Here is a 13,954-nt window from a genome sequence, read left to right on the forward strand (position 1 = left end):
GTGTTTTTAATGAGCCCTCCAAAAGCACAGGTAGTAAAACTTTCCCTTTTTGATGTGGCAGAATACACTGCCAAGACATACTGCAGGAGAGGTACTTCAAAGGCAAACAGCCAGCGAATACAATTACATTAGGTGAGGCTGCTGGGTATAATTGAGTTCCTCCCATCCTTGGAAAGTGATAGAAGACAGTCCCTTAACAATTCCCTCTTCCTGCTCCTCCAGCCTGTTATTATAAATCAATACTTTCCCTGTGATGTTCACATTTGTAAACTATACCATTATCACATGCTACCTCGCCTGTGTCGGGTACCGCAAGCCAAGATTATGCCTACTGGTAAAAAATAAAGGATCAAGTGAGCGGTACCCCAGTACGCAGCAGCAACATGGGCTGTGGAGAGGTCAGAAGAAGCATCCGGTGGTCTGCCAGCCTGGAAGCATGCCTTCCCCCCTGTGGAGGCTGCCAATAATTGCTGGAAATGTTCATGCAGGGAGGTGCCGGTGCTTCTGGGAAGCAGCAGAGCGGGCTGTGCGTGTCGAAGCAGCTTGGTGTCCCAGGAGGACCAAGATGCGAAGTGGTTTGACCAAGCTCTCGGGACCTACTTTTAGACTTGGTATGGGGAGAAAGGCTTTGCATAGGAGGAGGAGGTTTTTTCCTTCTCTGTGGAATGTGAACTTTTGTTGTGTTTTCATGGACTTTGGTTAAAACACACCAAAACCCAGATATCTCTTCATATTCCTTCCCCTGTAGAATCAGCTCTACAAAGCCTTACAATATAAACCAATTAATATCTTTTGCCCAGACATTTAAAAATGCTTCTTCATTGTTTTCTTCAATTATTTGCCTAGGTAAATTTTAGTAGCACACTGAAAATCTGAGGCTAGAAAGCTTGTTTAATCTTTGTCCTTGAAAGCAAGATTGCTGTGCAATGTCTGAATAGCATGAGTCCCTAATCCTGTTCAGGGCAGTTTCTAGTTTACATTCTTATACAAATAATGACAATCCCATGTCAGAAACTTCTAGCTTGAACTTCTTGGATCCTTCTTGCCTCTTTCCACTAAGGCATACATCTTGCTTCTGCGCTTCATTTACTGCAGACGTCAAAGGCAGGCATGGCTGACTCTCTTCTGGGACTCTGCATGGCAACAGTGGGTTTTGCTGCTGCAGGTCTTAATTAGCATTAAGTCATTGATTTATTTTCTGGTGATAAATAATCATAACTAGCATATAAATATGTAGTTCTGCTCTGAAAGGAGTACTGAATTAGAAGGTTCTGTCCAAATATTTGCATGATGAGTGAAAAGAAAAAATATATTGGAGCACCTTTTATTTTCCAGATTGGGAAGATTTAAAAAAAATTGCAAATGTTGTGTTCAGTGTATTGCTTCAGCACAGCTTGAGCAAAATTCCACCTTATTAGTGAGGGCGCTTTTTGCTGGACTCCAGTAGCAGGAGCATGATGGAGGATGGACCTAGCTTAGAAATTTGCTAGAAATCTGGAGGCAGAAACTGGCTTGTCCTCCGAGACACGCTCCATATATGCAGAATCTATCTGAATAAATGAGCCCCTTACTTAACTGGGAACGTACTGTATATTCCATCTGCAGACTGAATGATTGCTCCATTTCAAGCCTCCTGACTCCCATGGAGCCATCTGGTACACACTAGTTTGTACGAATAGGTGAGGATTCCTGCTAACACAACAGCCTTCAACTAGGCAGAGTGCTGATATTTAGCACTCTGCTTCACATCTGCGCGCAAAACCGTAACAAAAACCCCAACACTTTCCGTGTTTAATATTTAAATGAACCTTCCTTTTTCTTCTGGAAAGCCAGTTGGGACAGGAACAATTAATGCAATTACATCAGAAAATGGGTTGAGCTATTAATACATCCAGCTAAGCAGAGATTTCATGTTATGGGGCATTGTGAATTTTATTTCACCCGTTGCTTGTTTAGGGCTGAGTGGGGAGGAGGATGAGAGTGGGGGAGAAGGTATGTGTCATGTAGGTATTTTTAGATCACTTTGAGATATTGTCAGAAAATTAAGCTAATGGATATAATTCATGTCTGTAAGCAGCAGCAGGCTGGTCATGGGACTTACCAATAGGTATGTAAAGGTTGCGTCATTTTTGGCTGCCCTGCTAAGTCCAAGATGTCCGTATGGGATTGGCAGTCTGTGGCACAGCACCATGAAGAAGGTGCCTCGGTGGTAGCTGAATTGCTCCAAAGGGTTTTGGTGGAAGTGGACAGAGCAAGGTGAATATGGGAGAAAGAGAAGTGGGCTAAAACCCAAGTCTGCCTGTGTTTTATTCGCTGGCACCCAGATCTACAGACATATTTAAGACACCTAACACGTAGCTGGAAAGACCTATGTGTTCTTTGGCAATTTAAAAAGAATAAAGTGACATTAGATCCCCCTTTCCCCCCAGACACTGCTCAGGAGCCCAGGGGGGAAGGAGATCAGGAGGACTTTCCAGCTGCTGCGTGGGACATGCTGCTGCCCTGGGCTGGACAGTGGTGGCTCTCATGCCTCTAGAGCTTGTAGGGAGATCTCAGCTCAGAAAAGTCCCACCAGGTCTTGCTCTCCCCAGATGTTTTGCAGCGTATGCATTACTTAGGACTTTTGCTTAGTCCGGGATGAGACTTGCATCCGTAGCAAACACCTGTCTAGTTTTGGTTTGACTCATTTATTTATTTATTTCTGCATCAGAAATAATGGTGGATCTTTCCAAAAAAAGTATCTTTTTTTCAGCCATTCGGGCTAGCTCTAGCTTCTGATGCATCCTGACTAAATGGGAGTCAGGTGCAAAGACTTGTGTTTTCTTGTAACATGGTGAGTACGTGGTTTACCAGTGCAGGATTGGGTCCGTGCAGATTCTTGCGATTCACATCAGCGCCATCTCACTTTGTTTTAGTAAATGTTGCCCCTCAGTCATGGGATCACTTACAAACTGGGATCTGTGCTCACATGTCTATTACAAAATACAGCCTGCTAAAAACAGCTGTAAGGAGCTCCCTTTGTCTGGTTGGGGTTCTTCACTTAAGTGCTTGTGGTGCCTGATTAAATTAGTAATCAGAGATATAGTCATGCTATTTTGTGACTCTGAGAGCCTTGATTGTGGATTATATTTACACACTGCAATTTCTTTCTAAATGGAGCTCTTTGTATTCAAGGACTTTAAGAGTCTTTCAGCCTGCGATAAAATCCAGTTTGCTACATAGACTAGTTCTTGCAGTGGTGCCAAGCTCTTGGTCAAGCATGCTGTGTAAAACAGTTTTTCATCTGCACAATAAATACAGCTATGTAAAAGTTCATGTGTGGTACAGTGGTTTTGCTGACCCTTTACACTGAAAAACTGCACGATGGCAAACTGGCAGATGCATTGAATGCCTTCATGTCATGTTGCCTCAAAACGACAGTGTTTCCTTTCTTGTCAAAACAGGGGATGGCTTGAACCAAAGCCACATAAATGGTAACAACAAACTTTGTGGTATTTAAAATGCCTGCGTGGTTCCAAACCCTGTGGCCTGTCCCTGGTCAAAACAATAGGGCTGGAAAGTCAGCCAGCCCTTACAGCATATTTTCTTGTGTTTAAAACCCATGATGTGTGCTAAGCCAGTGGCTCTGTCCCATGCACGTAGGTAGCAGCGATAGGCAGGAGACTTGACTCCTCTGCTGATTTTGAGACTCCAGAGCCCTTCAGATAAGCCCTAGGGGGGAACCCTTTCTGCAGGGAAGCCCCTGTTTAAAATTTCTGCTTGTCCTGTTCAGAACACGGACAGGAGACCTAATCTCCTGCATCAGCCCAGCTGCATTCGCTTGCAAAAGGGTGCAGGGAAAATGAGAAGGACTTGGCCCGCCATGATGAGGTGCTCCAAAATGGGGGAAACCTTGGGCCAGTCTGTGCTCTGAATCAGCTCAGAGTGGGCTGTAGCCCCTTAGGGCTTTCTCTAGGCTTGGCCAGAAGATTCACCCTGGTTTGGAGGAAACTTTCCCAGGAAGGGGAAGGGTTTTTCTTGTTTGTTTGTTTGTTTGCTTTTTTGTTTCTGCTGGAAACTGATGGGTTCTTATGAAAAAAAATCTTACTTCTTTCTCTGGCGACGTTGGATTTGAGCTGACTGAAAAATTTCTGACCGTCTTTAGTGGGTACTTTAGTGGGTACAATTTATTTGAATACCTTACATTGATACTAACATGAAAGTCCTGTTTATAAACGTATTAGTGGGACTTAAAACATGTAATTCTATTCCTTGCTTTGCTACCCTCCTGCAGCAGCACTTCAAATCTCTGTGCCTCAATTTCCCTTCCACCCATTACTTGCCTTCTCCATAAAAATTCTTTGGAACTAGAGTTTTATTATTTCCTTGTGCTAGAAAATGGAACTCTGATCTCACTTGGGTCTTTGTATTGTTGTAATGTAACTTTAATGATTATTTTGAAGTATCCTACCAGCTACAGTAGCCATTGAGCCTATTAGGATGGTGAAGCCTTTGGATGAATTAACAGACCAGATGAACAGATAGAACTCACACACTTATAATGAAATTAATTCTTTCCAGAAAATGATAGTACCATCTTGCAGATTGTTGGAATGATGCTGCCTACTGGCATTTTCCTTCTGCCACAGATAGCTGCAAATCACTCCCCAGTGAACAGAAGAGTCCTACAGGATAGCAAACAGAACAGGAATGCCCCTGGAGTGAACCCTCTCTGAGTTCAGGGTTTTTTTGTTCAAACAGCCGGAACTGCATTTGCCTCTTGTATTTTCTCTTCCAGCCTCGGTGCAGCTACAAGCTTGTTGAAGCAACCTGCCAGGAAAAAAGGTCTGAACTAGTGGAAAAAAACCAAACCACCCTTACATGATAGCAGCTATACTCACTGTAACATGATGCCTCTAATGAGGCTCCTATCCCCGTCCCTGGCCAACAGCAGATGCTTGGTGAAGAGCGTAAAAGGGTGACATGAGTATGGTGATACACATCCAAACACCCTCCTGTGGCTCTTGACCACATCTGGTCATGGCTCAAGCTGGTGCAGAGACCTGCCAGCATGAAGGCAGCCATCGGTGGGATCCCAGAGCCAAGCCTGAGGAGATGGAGGGGAGGGGATGGAGGCACATGCAGACATGTCCCCCGGGCAGGCTGGAGCTTGCCTGGGTCATTATTTAACAGCCGGCTCCATCTAACTGCAATGTGCTGTCTCCAGTACAGTCCTGCCTGATCACACTCAGACCAGCCTTCGTTCTTCAATAGCTATTTAAATACACTGGTTATCGTATCTGGTTTTGCTACTGGTTCTTTTCGGTAAGTGGTGTTTAGTGATCTCACCCTTCATAGGAGAAACATGACTGTTTTAGGATTTGGTCTCCGTTACATGTCTGATTTGGGCTCTCCCGGAGTTTGGCTCAATGTCCCCTGAATTGCAGGAGCTACAGGGTACCCTCCAGCCTAATTTAGGTACAGAAAAGTATGGCGCATAGGTGCGATCCCACCCAGCCCATTTCTTAGCATGTGCAGCCTAGCTGTGATCTTGAAGAAACCTGTTCCCAGGGGCTCCATGTGTTGTTCAGTGTTAACGGTAAGTCATAAAATCCTAGCCCAGGCTTCCTCCTGAGCCTGAGTGCCTCCGCTGGCAGCCTGCTGCTCTTGCTCTAGGCTCCTCCACTTCACGCATTCGAATGCTTTTTATTTTCTGTAGCTGAATGTAATGGGACTCACCTGGTTCAGCTGCCAAGCTAAGTCAGCAAAATAATCTTGAATCTCTATGAAGATTTCTCCTAATCTACTGCAATGACTGGATTAGTGCTCCCCTCCCCGAAATGTTAACATCTCCTCCCCCACCACCAGAGAAACCCTGAAGCCCTCCAAAACCAGTGCAGGAACTAAAACTGTCACAGTTGTTACAGTTTCCATGGGTAGCATCTTTCGTGTTGGTTAATGAGCTTTTTGAGGGCCTTATTACTATGGCAGTAGAACTGCTTGGTGGCTTGCGTGGCACAAATAAAGTGGGACTAAAATTGTGACTGCAAAAGTTGAAAGGAATACAGTTACTGAGTGTTTGTTAATTCCATCTTTGCAGGAGGATAGCAGCTGCTTTTCTTTTCTTTTTTAACAGATGGAGTGATTTCTCATGTAGTGTTACAGTAATGACCAACATGACACAGAAGGAAAATTCTGTGACAATATGGTGAGCAAGATCTTATTGACAGCTCCGCTTGGTTGTAATTTGTAAGCTCTATATTGTTGCTCTATTCTTCCCCCTCCCTCCCTACCTCCCAAATGCTGCCTGTCTTTTCTGCCATTTAGAATTAGATTTCAAGTTGAATGAAACAGTTTAATTTTAAGGACTCTTAGCTAAAAGCTGTTCAAAATCTTTACCAGGATTTACACCCCATGTTAAGTTTAAAAAAAATGAAAAATCACTGCATTATGAAGTGATGTGCAAAAACTATCCCCTCTTTCATTTCTCTATTGAGATGGCTGCCTTGATTTCTCCTGTAGCAGCTGATACCCTCTCAAGGACAGGACTTACCTGCTTTGCACAAGGCAGCTGAGCCCGAGCATGAAGGCGGTGCAACTAAGGACCAGCACAACAAGAGGGCACAGCCCAAGCGCGTGGACCATGAATGAACCAGGGAGGAGTGCTTGTACCCTGCCCTATGACTAAACAGTGTGCAGGGGCTGGAAATAAGCCCAGGGACATGATTATCAACAAAAATCTGTGGCTTCTGTCACGTGTGGAGGTGCTTAGAGCAAATGCCACCATCCATTTGTAGAGGAGCTGAAAATCCAGCTGGAGACACCCACCCACAGTTCCTCTTTTGCAAAGCATGGTTAACTCTGTGTCACTATGTGCATTTAGCTGCATGCATCAGGTAAAGGGCGCTCAACATCCTCATAAGCTTCTCAGTAATCTGTATGAGGAATTAGTCACAAGGCAATATATCTATGGGATAGCTGAGATGTTGTTTTACTCTTCCTTTGAATCTATTAAGTTTGAAACTTGAAAACAAAAAGTGAATGTTTGTTAGCTTGATGCTGTAAAAAGAAATGTTTTTTAAAAAGGGAACATTACAAAATAACAAAGATGCTATTTGTCTGTGGATGATGAGGAAGACAGGCAGAACGATCCAGTGGATTCAACAACAGCATAAAGCAGAACTGCAGAGAATATCGTGCCAGTAGGAGGACAGGTGGAACTTGTACGTGCTGCAATCTTGACCTTCTTAGCTCCTGTCTTGAGGGGTCTGTAGTCATCCTTGCTCCTGAGAAGTGTGGACTGGCAAATTTTGCTCTTGGAAACAATTCCCTAAGAAATAGTCCCAAGGGTTGGTTTTTATGCTTGCTACCAAATGCCTGTGACTCTTTCAGTCCTCTTACACACAGCGTACAGTGCAAACACAGCCGTTTCTTGATAACAGGGAGAAATATCCCTAAGAGAGACATTTTCCTTTACAGTCCATAAATGAGACTTACTTTTTGTGCGTCCTGTACACACAAAATGAGGCTGTTTTAATCTCTGTAGCAGATTTGTCTTTCATTTCTGGAATTGGTGGAAACTTGTGATACTGTTTTTCAGAAGGTTAGTTGGAATAGGGGGAGATTAGACTGATTCTGTATTTCGCATTAACTGCCTTTTAAAATTTCTCCAAGTGAAGGGCTACCAGCCTGCTGCTCAGTGACTAATAAATTTGATTCATCCTCACTCCCCACAGGGTTATCCTCCTTCTTACTAACGTTTGACATTTTACGTTTTAATTAAAATCACCCTCCAAGCAGCAAACCACTAAGAGAATGACAGATATTCTTACTGAAACAAGATACACACAAAAGGGCAATTCGCTAACTATATCTTCGATAGTGCCTCTCACTTATGCTGTACATGACCACCTAATATTTGTTTGTGTGTGTGAGAGAGAGACGAGGCAACACCTATCTTAACATCCAGGGTATTTCCAGTGTCCCAAGATGCTATCATGTAATGTCTGCATTTCAGTAGGAGCAACTGGGACTCAGGAGTGGCGGTGCTTGGTTGGTGCTATACAAATGCATATAGAAAGTTGTGTAGCCTAAGAGAAGGGAAGGAGGGCAAAGAGGAGCAAAGTAATTTGAAGCTGTGAAAGCAATTGCAATGAAAGTGCTATAAATGGTGTGGCAGCTGGCTGCCGGCTGCCCCAGACATCGCTAAGGAGCTGGTTGTATGGGACCTCCCTGCGGAGAGGAGCAGAATGAGAAGCACTGGTGGATAAACCTGGTGGACAGGCGTAGAGAGGGTGTTTTTGTAAGGGCCTGTACTAATGAGCATGTTAAAAATATCATTACAAGAAGCTGAAGAGCAGGCAGCAAAGCTGGTGTTGGTGACAACATGGAGGAGATGGCTGGTGGGAGACAAAGCAAGAGGCTAGAGTACATAGGTGAAGGTGTGAGGCACGTGAAGCTGGAGACCAGCGTTACAATGTGCTTGGAAGGAAGAGGAGGTGATGCTACCAAAAAGGATGGATACCCTTTGCAGAGGTGAGTCTGTAAGCCTTGAGAAGGGGAGTAGCAAAGGCCTGGAAAAGTGCTTTGATTATTTGAACAAAAAGAAGGAAAACCTGAAAATATAGTGACGGAAATTTTTTTAACTGGTCTGTACATAAGGCAGAGAAAATAAAATCCTTTGAAGATGCCCTCTAGGGTACAGAGCTTGATAATAACAAAATAGTGAAACCAAAGGGATAAGGATGGATGCAGGCAAAGGGACAGAGCAGTGCTGTAAATACATTGGGGAACTGGCGCCTGACTCTGTGTGGAGAGACAGAGGAGGGAAAGGCATCGATCCCATGGCCTGGGAATGGCATCAAACCCAGAACAAGCCCTTCTGCTTATGAATCTTAATTACCTCCGACAGAGAGCTCTAGTGACACTTGTCCAGGTGCTCATGACAAGCCAATTTTTTTCAGATGACAGTGACTGGATGAGTGCGATGTAAAAGATGCCATCTTTCCTCTCCTCGCGCAGTCTAAGCGCACGTGGCTGTGTTGTGAGAAGGCAGTGAACCAGTCTACGCCTCACTTGTTTCTAACCTAAAGCAGCATCTTCTTGACTCTCACCGGCCTCTCTTCCTCCATCTCAAACCCAGCAACAAAAAACATTTTTCTCGTATGTATTGTGTCTGCTGTTATGGAGGATTTTATTTCAAATGTCTTTAGGAAAGACAGCGTGCAGGAAAAACTTGCAAAATCCTGCAAGTTACAAGGCTTCTCTGAGCCTTTCTGAATTATGATATGAACCCCAAAGGAATAGCGGAGAAATGAGAACTCCCTTTCATGTGATATTCTGGCTGCCCTTAGGAGATGAACAGTGAAATATGTGACTTCTGAAGAGAAATGTACCTAATAGAGAGGAAGAAGGCTTAGATATATTGGTATGAATATATGGGGAAAGAGGGAAAGCTGTAAGAGAGACAGCACGTTTTGTATTCACAGCTCATTTCTCCTCCTTTCTGGGACAGAAAAGTTATAGAAACATGGTAGTTCCTCTTAAGAAGCTTAAATGATGCGCATTTCAGCATCGCCAAAAACAGATAAGCAAGTGGGACTAACTGGTCTCCTGTAACTCCGGGGAGAGACCTGGTTTTGGCTTGCTGGACTAGCTGGTAGATAGCAACAACCCTGTTGGTAATAAGAGCTCACTGGATAGAACATGTTATAAGAAATAGTGTTTGTGTCTCCCCATGACTCGGTCCCTAGGAGGGAATTTACAAAAAATGGTAGAGCTTCCTTCTGGACGTCTGAATTTTTCATGGAGGAGGCGCTTGCATCAACCCTGGTAGAACCACATGGACTTCCTAAGAGCCATCGCTGGACATCTTTGTGCGGTTATGATGGAAATGATCCTGGCTGTTTTCAGAAGCAAGTTTCTTTCAAAATTGTAAGGGCGTGTGGATGCTTTGCCAGGCTCTCTGAATGCATATATGCACATGAAAATAGGAAGTGGACACCATCTTTCGGGGAAACAGGTACAATGCTGTACAGATTCCTACCTTCTGCCCGCCATCCCTCAGACATGTTGAGTCATGGGTTTGTCTACATGGGCACGTGGAAGGAAAGAAATCCGAACTAGCTAAATGATCTGAATTCAAAGTGGATTGATTAAATTGCATTAAATTCCTGTGTAGATGTTCTTGTTCAGAATTAAAGTAAAGTAAGATAAGTCTCATAAAGGCCAAGTTAATTCTGAAGGAGAATACATACACAGAGATTTAATGCATTTTTAACTAATCCATTTTAGCAGTTAATTCAGATTAACCGTACTCAGTGTTCCTCTCTGGGAAAGCCCTTCAAGGGAACAAGACATGGAAAAACACCAAGCTTAGAAGTGCAATGTTTTTAAACATCTAGCACTGTCGATTACAAAGCAGATAATTACTGCCACGGTGTTCCTGAATTGAACGGCTGCACGCAGACCTACCCGCGTCGGCGCTGTCAAAGGGGACAGCAGTCCTGGGAAGGACTTGCCAAGGGCAACCTTGCTTCCAGGAAGGTGCTTTGGGAAACGGTGCAGCGTGCTGTTAAAGCCTTGGCTAACCTGCTGCTACAAGGAATTTTGATCACTAATGAGACGTCTCTGCTAGCAAAATGCATCCTCCTCACAACGAGCGTGGCGTCGGCCGATACCTGTGCCTGCTCGTTGTTGGCGCGCAAGGGAGGCAGGATGCGGTGTGAATCTTAATGGTTTCCCTCCTACCTGGAGTGATGTCTTCTTGGGCCAAATCCTGTCTTCACTCCTATGTGTAAATCAAACATTGCTTAGCCCCGTGCAGTCTCTTGTTTAGTTTAAAAAGTCAAAATCTGGAGTTTAAGCTTTATTATTGATTTAAAAAATATATTGCGAACAATAGCTTAAAGGGAAATGGGAGATTATGAATAAATAATAAAGTGCATAGGTGTACAGGGAAAATACAGCAGTCCATAAATATAGTTAAGAACTCCGTTGTACAGTAAAAAGAAAGGGTATAAAAATGTAGATGACTAAAGCAATATGTGCAGAGGAATAATAATCTACCATGAATTAAAATACGCAGGTATTGGGGACTAAATTGCTTTTACTACTCTATACATTTTTTTAAAGTACCTAGAGACCTTCAGGTATGAGTGCTAAAATAAAAATATTATTATTATGGATTTTGGGGGGCAGATGAGCTGGAACTCAAGGATGTCCCCTGTGCCTTAGCTCTATTTCATCTGGTTAAATGCATTGGGCCAAATTTATCCCTGGTCTGCTATATTTACTGTTGAAAGCACTTTAGAAAAGTGCGTATTAAACCTATATCTAAAGAAGCACTGAATTCTGAACAGGCATTAAAAGCAAGGCAAGAAAATCAAAGATGTTCTCTCAGGTCAGTTTAGTTTTGGGTGAGGGGAGCGATTGCTCAGTTACATCGGTCCAGTGAATCTGAAACAACAGTGCGTGAAAAATACGGTGGCAAAATAACGTCTCCATGTGGGAGAAGTGCTAATGCTAATCACTGGCTAGGCTGCTTCTTGTTTTTTACTCATGGATTTTATCCTAATTTTTTTCACTGATTATTATTCTCCCCCAGTGACCGCCAAGGTAACTTTTCTCCCTGTTTTGCAGGGAAATTTGAGGCCAACGTTTTTGCTGCATTATGAAGTTCACGTAAGAAAATTTTTCATAGTGCCCGCGTGCAGCAGCCCGCCAAACGCTCGTGGTTTTCATGCTGACTGTGAAGGAGCTGGGACTGCGCCTTGGAAGACGACACCAGAACTGCAGTACCTCTGATGGGTTTGCAGCCCAAGAGGCACCCCGGGCACACGTATAGCAGCAGGTATGTTTTGCTATTGTCACTGCCACAGCTGGTGGGGGCCATACTTTGGTAACGAGGGCAGTGGTGCTGCTGCGGCACAGCTGCTAGTGCGGCAAGTGCCAAACAGGCCAGATCTGTGATTTCTTCATCTATTTTAGATTCATCTTCCATTTGTTTCAGAGCATTGGGCCCCTCAGGGCCCATGACTTTAAGGAGATGCAACAAATATTCAAGAAAGGTAAAAGGAAAGGAGAGGAAGAATTCAGTTTTCTATCATTTATTTCATCCATATTCAAGCTATTTTTACAGAGTTTGATAATATCTGTATCCCGAACAGCCAGTTAAAACTTTTGTGGCGGAGCTGACATTCTCTATAACCTTACTTCTTGAGCAGCCATTTGCCTACAGCATCCTGATCCAGCCGTGTTGTCCTCCTTCCTTAGGTAATATCCAGAGCCTCCCGTGGCAGGGCTGCAGCTGCACGAAAGCGAGGATGGCTGCCGAGCAGGGTCACATTTGGAAGAAGAAAAAGAGCCATCTGGGAAGCGTGTGAAATGCCTCCCCAAAGAAGGAAAAAGCTGCAGGCAGCAGGATGTGGAGAACATGCTTGCTCGCTTCTTGTCGTTATTCCACGGCAATGAGTTACAGGAGAGCGGCTGAGTGGTTGAAATGGAGGCTTCGTAACATCTAGATGCATCTTGTGTATTTTTGCAACCATATTCTCAACTTGTCATTGCAGAACCTGGCATGGCTGCATGTGCAAAATCCCAGTTTGTGAGAGAAGGAGGAAAGGACTTGCACCAGTGGGTGACCAAGCTCACGGCACTCTTTGCGGTGATTTTTTTTGCCTGCGCAAAGTATAATTGCACCTGAATTGGTTCGTTTTCAGTGCTGCAGCTGCAATTCAGAGGTTTAATCCCGCAGACTACTCTCTTTGGCTGATAGATAGGAGCTGGCACACTGGGGTCAGTGTGGCTTTTGCTCAGCATTCATGCAAGTGGCTTCTTTAGCGTGCACGGGCTGCACGATGCAGCATAAACCTTCATACCTGAGGGGAAGAAGATGTGGTGCAGGGGTGAGTCCATGGCACCAAAATCAGCACTGCTGACTCCCCGAAGAGAGAAACGGTCAGGGACAGAGCTGGAAACAGGATGACTGTAACCAAGTTATAGCATAAAAACTCCAGTAAGGGACCGAAGTAGTCCATGGCAGGCAGCAGAGTTTGAAGAGATCGTGCTTCCAGCCTTTTTGCTTCCCGGAGGAGCAGGGAACCTTGCACAGCCACTTTGATACTTCTTCCTATTTTGTCCCCATTATTTAAGTGCTGCGCTCTGCAAAGAAAGAAAAGGCGGGGTTCAGTCTTGGCTGACCCTGGTTTGCATCTGTGCTGCAGCAAGGCCTGCGTGTGACCGTTAAGAGGTGTGTATGGAGTTAATGGGGAGTACATGTAAGAAATGGTATCTGTCTTTCCTGGATGCTCTTGGGTGCATTGGCACATAGTACTTGTCTTTTGCCTTTTGTTTCCATTTCTGGTAGTTAAAAATGTCCCTGCTAGTTGCTGTGCAAACAGCTTGTACCTCTTATGGCTTGGACTTGGTATCCCACCCCTTTCTGTGGAGGGAGGGTCTTGACCTCAGCGCAGACGCTGCGCTTGTGTCGGCAATACTGCTTCAACGTGCAAAGGGCATGAGGAAATACGTGAGGGAAAGCTCAATCTTCTGTTTCCTTTAAAGTATAAGGATCACCTGGGCTAAAAGGATTGAGGTGTTTTCAGAAGCGCACAAACGTTTTCGGGGTGGCTCCTGTGCTTTCTGGGAGGTTTGAGTCCTGTGGATGATGCCCCGCTGCGCTGCTTCAACACGAGACGCTTGCCAGCAGTCAGTTCGCTCCTAGTGAGATCAAGGCAGAGCTGCCACTGATTTTTTGAGGCTGCGTGGCTGCAGACTAGAGCAGGTGTGCAAATCATTCCTAGGAATCATGCTTTTTTTTGGTTACAAGGGTGAAAATAAGGATATCCTCTCAGAAAGCCAATTTACCCCCACCTCATTCTTCAAACCAAGCAAAGTACTTTCTTATCATATCCTTTTTTTATTCATAAAGGCATGCCATTTCCTGGGCAGAGGTTGCTGGGGGCAGGGGAGCGGG

The 13,954-nt window shown here is 44.4% G+C and overlaps 1 protein-coding gene across 1 annotated transcript in view; it reads left to right on the top strand.

Annotated features, from left to right (window-relative positions):
* RNF144B (ring finger protein 144B) overlaps nt 1-13,954 on the top strand; it is a 142,718-nt gene that overhangs the window by 123,708 nt on the left and 5,056 nt on the right. The window contains exons 1-4 of the transcript XR_012672521.1: nt 896-6,187; nt 6,502-10,000; nt 11,620-11,830; nt 12,253-13,228. The gene's annotated coding sequence lies outside the window, so the exon portion shown is untranslated. Of the gene's footprint in view, nt 6,188-6,501; nt 10,001-11,619; nt 11,831-12,252; nt 13,229-13,954 lie in introns of the transcript that reaches the window.

Source organism: Calonectris borealis, chromosome 2 (genome assembly GCF_964195595.1).
Source record: "Calonectris borealis chromosome 2, bCalBor7.hap1.2, whole genome shotgun sequence".
Taxonomy (NCBI): domain Eukaryota; kingdom Metazoa; phylum Chordata; class Aves; order Procellariiformes; family Procellariidae; genus Calonectris; species Calonectris borealis.